This window comes from Vigna umbellata, chromosome 5 (assembly GCF_029865625.1).
Source record: "Vigna umbellata cultivar VRB3 chromosome 5, Vumbellata_1.0, whole genome shotgun sequence".
In the NCBI taxonomy this organism is placed as follows: Eukaryota; Viridiplantae; Streptophyta; class Magnoliopsida; order Fabales; family Fabaceae; genus Vigna; species Vigna umbellata.
This window is the reverse complement of record NC_142169.1, coordinates 9,648,113-9,657,387: the sequence shown is the minus strand read 5'-3', so window position 1 is coordinate 9,657,387 and position 9,275 is coordinate 9,648,113. Positions and strand designations below refer to the sequence as shown.

The following is a 9,275-nucleotide window of genomic DNA, read 5'->3' as shown; positions in this document are numbered from 1 at the left end:
GGAGTTTATTAGAGTTTTGATTTGCAGTTATGTTCAAATTATAATGTTTTCTACTTTTGGTTTTCTAGTGTTCAAGACAACCCAATGACAATGATTGTGGATATTATATGTGTCGATATATGAAAGAAATTATCACATGTGAAGGAGGAACAATTTCAACTAAGGTAAGTTATCTTCATTGTCATAATTAATTTGCACGAAAATTTTAATTGACTAATTTTATATTATTTTTCTTTGTTGCAGTATTTTTCTAATTGCAGATATCAACAATATTGTGACAATCAAATTATCGAAGTTAGGAAAGATTGACGTTTACATATAATTAGTACATGTTTATAGGTTGTTAGGGTGATGTACATATGTATTAATAGGATATGTGTTATGGTTGTATATACGTTTTATAAAACAATGTCATGTCATAACATGTACTTGACGAATTAATGATTACATTTTGAAATATTATTGTACCAAAAAATGTTATTTATACATTGAAGTAACAAACATTCTTTTTGAGACTTGTTTTTATCATATTTGTCTTAATATTTTATATTTATTTTTTGTATATAACTGAATCAATATATAAGTTTATATATAATAGAACAAATATTTTATATATTTTTTTAAAAATATTTTAATAAAAATTATTTTTTTTGAAAAAATTTAAAACAATAGATAGCGCTTATTTAAATGAGCACTATCTATTGTCATACACCAATAGATAGCGCTTATTTAAAAAAGCGCTATCTATTGGTGTCTGACAATAGATAGCGCTTATTTAAATAAGCGCTATCTATTGTCAGACACCAATAGATAGCGCTTCTAGAAAAAGCGCTATCTATTAATAGATAGCGCAGACATAGATAGCGCTTAAAAAGCGCTATCTATGATAAAAAAAAGCGCTATCTATACACTTTTTTGTAGTAGTGTCTATTGAGTTGAACTACATAATTCGGTTAAATTAATCTATAATGTACAAGTGTGGTCAATTGGATTAATTGAGTTTTACATTAAATTAGATATGTTTTTATAGAAGAAAGAAGTAAAATGGTTCTTATAAAAATAAGAGGCTAATCTGGTATACATATATCAGTTTATGAATTATGTAATCTTGTTGAAAAAACCTTAAAGATGTTGGGTGTGAGTGAAAATTTTTCATTTTAGAGAGCTCTTAGCTTTCGTCTTGCTAGGCTGGTCTTTTAGAATATTTACAATATTTCCCACCCATGTCATCTTTCCTATAAATACATATCTTCTATTTTTGTTTGCAAAAATGTTTATCTAATACACTTTTATATGAATAAAGTTTTCTTCTCTTTAACTACATGTGTTATCCTTCTCAAGTGTGCATTTATAAAGCTTACATTTGTCTTGGTTGTTCCTTATCTTTTTTGTTCTATTTTCACTATGTATCATTGCTTATGTACTATTAAGAATATATGCCATTATCTACATGATACCAGAGCGGGTTGAAAAACCTGCTTTACTTCCTCGCATTTTAAATTTCTTGCTTCTTTTCTGCTTCTTTCTTGTCTGTTGTTGTTTTTAGATCTTCATGGATTCTTCAACTACCGAGAATATACAAAGTATGGATCCCTGTACAAACCATCTAGTTATTTTCATCCTGGTGAAAACCCTAAATCTATTCTTGTCACACCACAATTGAATGAACAAAATTATCATTCTTGGAGTCGTAATATGAAAAGAGCTCTTCTTTCAAAGAACAAATTGAAGTTCGTAGATGGTATTATTGATTTGCCTAACTGTGGAAACCCTATGTTTGATGTTTGGGAGGGGTGGAACATTACGGTTTTATCTTGGATAAATTGCACTTTGTCGGCTCAAAATGCAGAAAGCATTGTGTATATAAATATGGCAAAGAATCTGTGGGATGATCTAAGAAGCGATTCTCAACGGGTAACCATTTTTGTATTTCTGATTTGCTCCAACAAATCCATCCAGTCAAGCAAGGTGAGAGGAATGTTACTCAGTTCTATATGGATCTAACTTTATTTTCGAAAGAATTATAGTCTTTGAGACCCAAATTGAGATTTGCTTATAGTGATACTTGTAATTTGTCAAAGGTTTTCATTAAATACAAGGATTTTGACTATATGATATGTTTCTTGAAAGGTCTTAACGAGATATACAAATTTTATTAATGGAACCACTCCCTAGGACCATGGAATAGATCTCTGCGGACGTCCGGAAGGACCTCCAGAACCAGTCCTATACATTTTGAGCATTAGAAATATGATGAATAATGGTGATGAAATATGATGAATAATGGTGATGAAATATGACTTCACCCTTTGGAATGTTTCTCTGCCACCTTTCTCTTAGTTCTCTAATCTCTAAATCAGGCCCACGAAAGGTAAAAACTCATTACAATCAGTATAAATAAAGGTTCCAGGTATGATTTCTGGACAGATTGCTTATGATGCAATATATACATGCATTACAGACCACTCGGTCATGTTACTGACTTAAGCATCGGAGTGCCTTTGACAGGTACCCGACCGCCTGGCTTAGAGAAAGAGGAGAGAGCCCGTTCAACCCTTCCCAGCGCGCCCAGTCCTCAGCAAAGAGGTAACCGTCCGGTCTTCTAGTGCCCCCTAGAGACGGAGTCGCCCGATCTGCTTCAGTTTGTGGATTTCAGCAACGTCCGCCCGGTCTTCGTCAAACTCATCCGATCTTCGGCAAACTCGTGTTTTAGTAAGGTCATCCAGATCCGACTGAAACAATTAGTAAAAGATAAAAATAAACAAAATAAAAATAATAGCTTTGTTTTGCATCAGACCAAATCAGAAAATATTAATAATTTTTGGATCCTTGGCATTGGTGCTATTGATCACGTTACTCATCACAAAAATCAATTCATCAAGTTCTTTAGAATTAAACATGTTTATATTAAAAATTATGTTGGGACAATATGACAAACTCATCATTTATAATGTTCTATATGTACTAGAATTCATTTTTAATATAGCTGGGTTACTGATGCATTCTGGCTAGGCTACTTAAGCACTCTGGCTAGGCTACTGATGCACGCAGGGTGTCTTTGATATTTTCCAATCCTTATTCTATTACGAAATAAACACACAAAAACACTCATATTGATATAAAATCAATTATATATACATTTTATACAACTTTTCATGAGATTTTACTCCATAATACATCAAAGGAGATCAAAATAATTGCTCAATATATGTAATTTTTGACACTTATCACACCCCAGATTTGAACTTTTTCATGTCCTCATGAAAAGCAACAATGCAACATAACAAAACAAATAGGAGCAATTGACATTCTATCTCATAATCCTTGTCATAGAAATGAGCATTGTACTTGCATCTCCAAATAATTAGAATAATTGCTATGATTTCTCTATTAAACAAGTTCTTAAACCCAGAATGACAAGACAACCAGAAAAGAATAATACAAATATGCTCAATCAATGTTTATCTCAGCCTGCAAGTGTTTACAACTCCAATTCACACTCAGATTGTCATCAACTACTTTATCAACTTTTGCAAGTCATCTCATACACAATTCACACATTCTGGTTTAAATCAAAAGGTCTTTCTCAGGTTATAACTTGGCTTGGCTAGAAGAAACATGGTTTTACAAGGAAACAAAATAACACTAAAGAAGATGAGAACAAGAATATAACAACATTGAAACTTTATTTATCAACAACCTTTGCATTCATCACATAACATATGTTCTCAATTTTTCTCTAACTTGAACACTTTTCATATTTACATGATACAATAATCACTAGTAAAAAAATAGTTTTTTAACGCGCCTAATATGCCTCGGTTTTCAAAGACTCGAAGCATATTAAAACACAGTGACATTTTTGTAATTAAAACGAACTTATATGCCTCGATTCAGTAAGAACCGAAGCCTATGTGCTATACGGTCTTGGTTATTTATGAAATTGAAGCATAAAACCCTCTACGACAAGCCCTACTGCTTCGGTCTTCTACGAACCGATGTCATTTGGGAATATATGTTTCGATTTGCGTTTTAACCGAGGCATATAATCTTCGTGTATAGGTTAGATCTCTCGAGACTTTCCTCCCACATCCATTCACGGTTTCTCTTCGTGCAAACCCTATTCTTCACCTCTATTAGGGTTCTTCGTCTCTCGTCCAACGGATGGCGGCGCAACGGCAGAGGTGCGACCCATGGGGGTTTCGAGTTCGTGCAGTAGCGGCGACCCACAACGTCGACTGTAACAGCGAGATCCTTTAGAGCTTGCGATAGTGGTGGCGTGTTCGTTGTTTTCGTCTCGCAGCAGAGGAGGTTGGAGATCTGTTCTTGGCAGCGACAACCTTTCTCCATGGAGATCTGTTCTTTATCGCCAAAGGATGGCGGATCTGGTTTGCGTGGGCTGCGGATGCGAACGTCAGAGACAATGTTGCGGACTCGAACGTCGCAGGATTTGCGATGAGATTCGAAGGAGGTAGAGAAAGGTTCGATTTTGGAGGCGGAAAAGGACTTTGTCCGGCATAGCTCTGTGAAGGCGGGTGGGCGGAAGAGGGCTTTAAGGGCGGCGACAGCGGTGGATGGAGGTTTGCGGGCAGTGGTGGGTTTGTTATTGTTTTTCGAGTCGAGGAGGGCGAGGCGTTCGCAGAGGCATGAGGGACAGAAGCCGGTGAAGGCTTCATCGGGGTGGTGGGGGCAGGAGGTGGAGGGGCGGTGGGCCTGCGACGGTTGGGGTGGCAGGGACACTCTTATTTTCTATTTTTCTGCAGCTTTTTCTTCTTGATGGTTGTTTGCCTTTTATGTGTGCTAGAGATCTTGAAGAAGTTGAATTATTGACATCAATTGTTGTGTTATCAAATGTTTGTGAATGATATGATATCAGGTGCTGGTTTTGTGAGAGGTTTGATCAGAAAAGCAACAAAGGAAACTAACCAGTTGTTATATATGGATGTCTTCAATTTGAGTTCCATAGAGAAAAGAGAAAAGATATGGCTTGGTGCAATGTTCTAGAGATCTCACAAACGAAGGGTGTAGAGAGTGTGCTTGGAGACAATATTAGCTTTAGTGTGACAGGGTCAAAAATCTCGTGGCTCGTGAAACATCTTCTGAACCTGAAGCAGAATCTCTGCCTCTTAAAAAACAATTTAACTACTCTTTGATATGGAGTGCTGATTCACCACATGATGGAAGTGCTTATTTTTGGTTGCCAAATCCTCCATTGCGGTATATACCAAGAGCATACTGCCTCGGTTCAAAGGAACCGAGTTCTAATCCTATATTGTTTTGCCTCGGTTCACATAACCGAGGCATAAAAGTGCAAACCTTTTACCTCGTCTGTATATGCTTCGGGTCAAGAACCAGTGCCTGTAGGCTAAAATAACCGGTGCCATAACCTCTGATTGCACTAGTGAATATATATATTTTTTTCATTTTTTTTTCATCAGTTTAAGACTCAACTGATTCTAATGTCCTCCAAACTTATTTTCTACCTATATCCTGACAAATATGTTTCTTATTCTCTTCTTCTAGAGTGTTGGATAAGGTAGATTGTTCTGTAATAGGCTCAGGGTTCACAAAAAAATATATACAAGGCTCAAACAAGGTAACAAAGGATGGATATTCACTCATGGGTAGTCATCTGGCCAAGTAGTTCAATTTCACAACAAAAAATTGCCTTTATCATTTCTAAACCAGAGTGTATATGCATTAATAAGAATTATACAAAAACCAAATTCATAGCAATAACAACGTCTCACTTGCTTTCAAAGCTTTCTTACTGCACTCAGTTATTCAACTTCTGGGTCAAAGTCAATCAGACTCAAGAACTACTCATATATAATCATAACACAAGTTCTAAAAACTCAGATTTGCAATAACAATCTCACAATCATGTCAGTTATCATGGAAAGAATTCAAAGCTCCTTATTTCAACAAACTAACACAATTTTTTTTTACCAATAAAAACAAAATTAAATAACAACAACTCAATCAAATAAAATACTGAAAATAAGTCATAGAAAACTTAAAGAAATTAAATAACTGAAATAAAAAACAAACTAAAAATCCTGAGAGGTCATGGTTGCGACTCCATAATCTCCAAAGTGAAGATGCCTCCGGCCGCTACTCATCATGTACCTAAGAATCCCTCCCCCACATAGATGAAGGCATGTCCTCAGGCCGATGTATATGCTCCTTACAAATGCAGAAACACAGAAATAACATCTCCAAAACATATTAAAAACACAACCAAACTCAATAAATACACTAATAGAACTGATCACACCACACTAAGTACCAATCAAAATCACATACTCAAAACACAAATAAACAACAACATCACATAAAAGGAAGGGTTAGAAAGATGGGTTGCCTCCCAGTAAGCGTTTGTTTAATGTCTTTAGCTTGACACCTGTTAAGCTCATGGTTGATTTTTGATTTTGGTAAGCTTCTTTCCTCTGTTCCACCAACAACTCTTCCACTATTTTCTAGATACCTTTTTGGTTATCCTGGAATAAGGAGCTTCAACTTCAAATCTTCCGTCTTTGGTTTTGCTTTTGAAAACCCACAACTTATTTTTGAGTATAATTGGCTCTCCTAATTTGGGCTCCTTGCTTTGCATCAACAATTGGTGGTCATCTAGATTATCATTTGCATCAGCTTTTTCCAAAACACAGTTGGGTTTAATGTCAAACAATTGGGTAGCTCCCCCTGGTTTATCACTTACAAACATGATTTCATTTGCAGCTTCAGGAATTGTCTTTTCATCATTAGACTACTGCATATCATCAAATGCATTCAAAATTACCTCCTCATCTTTGTTTTTCAATTTCAGCGTTCCATCATCCATATTAATAACGACCTTTGCTGTTTTCATGAACGGTCATCCTAGAATGAGAGGTACTTCTTTGTCTTCCTCCATTTCCATGATAACAAAATCTACAGGGAATATCAATTTGTCTACCTTTATAAGCACATCCTCTACCACTCCATAAGGATTCTTGATTGATCGATCTGCCAATTATAGAGTCATGCATGTAGACTTCATCTCTAGATCCCCAATTTTCTCAAACATAGAAAGGGGCATCAGATTTATGTTGGCTCCCAGATCAATTAAAGCCTTTCCAACAGCTAGCTTTCCTATGTTGCATGAAATTGTAAAGCTGCCATGATCTTTAAACTTTGGTGGAAGCAACTTTTGAATGATTGCACTGCATTGTCCCTATACTTCAATAGTTTCTTCATCAATGTACTTCCTCTTCTTGGTAAGCAATTCTTTCATGAATTTAGAATAAGAGGGTATCTGTTGTAGTGCTTCTGAGAATGGCATCTTGATTTCCAACTTTTTGAGAATGTCAATGAAGCTTTTGAATTGCCTTTCCTTCTCCTTTCTAGAGAAAACCTTTGGATATGGAAGAGGTTTCTCATACATCTTTGCTTTCATTTTCTCTTCCTCTCTCTTTCTCTGATTTTCTTTATCTTCTCTCTCTTTTTCTTCTTCTTCCTTTTCACTCTTCTCATCTTTTTCTTCACTCATCTCATCTCTCTTATTTTCTTTCTTCTCAGCACTCCCCTCATCGCTTTCTTTCTCTTCTCTCTCATGCCCTCTTTCTTCTAACACCCTTCCTGACCTTGTAGTGATGACTTTACACTCCTCCCTTGGATTAACTTCAGTGTTAGCCACAAATTTCTTCTCAGGTTTTTCTTCCAACTTCTTAGCTAGTTGGCCCAATTGAATCTCCAAGTTACGAATTGAAGCTTCAGTACTTTTGCGATTGGAGATTGATACCTGCATAAACTGCTGAAGAGTTTCTTCCAGTTTTGAAGTTCTTTCTGTCAGAGTAGGATATTGTTGGAAGTTTTGTGGAGGTGGTCTATTGGACGAACCAGCTTGTCCCATACTCGAATGAGGTCTCCAGCCTTGATTAAAATTTTGACCTTGATTAAAATCCATTTGGCGACCTTGATTTTCCATATAATTCACTTGTTCATGAGACATGCTCTACACTACACATTGACCATTGTTGTGATCTCCACCGCATAATTCACAGCTTTGAACAATCTGATGTTGGGCTTGAGAAACATTCTGCAGTTCTTTAGGTAGCTGAGATAACTTCTTCATCAATGTCTCAAGTTGCTGAGTCATAATCTTGTTCTAAGCTAGCAAGGCATCTTGAGATTGAAGTTGAAGAACACCTTTCTGTTGAAACTGAGCTCTTTCACTCTGAACTTCATTATCATTTGCAGCCATGTTCTCAATCAGTTCATGTGCTTCATCGGGTGTCTTCCATCTGATATTAACTCCAGCTGAGACATCTAACATTAACTTTGTTTGAGACTTGAGTCCTCCCAAGAACAAATTGATTATTGTAGGCTCATCAAATCCATGATTGGGAGTTTTCCTCAATAGGCCTTTAAATCTATCTCATGCTTGACCCAGAGCTTCATCAATATCCTGCTGAAAAGAAGAAATTTCTTGCTTCCCTTTATTGACTTTTGACTGGGGGAAGAACTTATTCAGAAACTTGGCAACCACATCATCCCAAACAGTCAAACTATTCTCTGGAAAAGAGTTCAGCCACATCTTTGCATTACCAGCCAATGAGAAAGGAAATAAACTGAGACAAATAGCTTCATCTGGAACCTGGTGAATCCTCACTGTATTACAAATCTCCATAAAAGTAGCCAAGTGAGTGTATGGATTTTCGTGGGACAATCCATGAAACTGATTGTTCTGCACCAGATGAATAAGAGCTTGCTTCATCTCCATGTTGGCAACATTCACCACTAGTCTTGAAATACTATTGAAGTGTAGAGGTCCTGAGAAAGTATTGTAATCTGCAAGAGTGCGTCTTCCTTGCCCAGAACCTTCTCCAGTACGATTATCTTCCATTTCTTCTTTTTCTAGATCAGATGAAGAGTCCAGAATTTCTTCAGAAATAACAAAGGCTTCTCTGGCTTCTCTACTTTGTCTCCTCCTTCTACTGTTGTTCCTTCGAGAAGTTCTTTCAATTTCCGGATCAAAAAGTAGATTTTCAGCCTGTTCTCTGCTTCTCATACAAAACACAAACTAGAAAAACACAATTTCTACAGATGACAACAATTATGCATAAAAATTTAAATACAATCACAATAACAAGTACAAACAAATAACTAAAATCAAGTAAATCAAATAAACAACACACAATCGGCAAAAACAAAAACAAATCCCCGGCAGCGGCGCCAAAAACTTGTTGAGATCTTGGCAAGCCTACCGAATCGTTCAAGTAATAAACCGGTAAGTC

At 36.2% G+C, this 9,275-nt stretch overlaps 1 pseudogene; it reads right to left on the bottom strand.

Moving 5' to 3' along the window:
• Window positions 1-4,032: 4,032 nt before the first annotated feature.
• On the bottom strand, window positions 4,033-9,049 carry LOC148197654 (uncharacterized; annotated as a pseudogene).
• Between the last annotated feature and the right edge of the window lie 226 nt (window positions 9,050-9,275).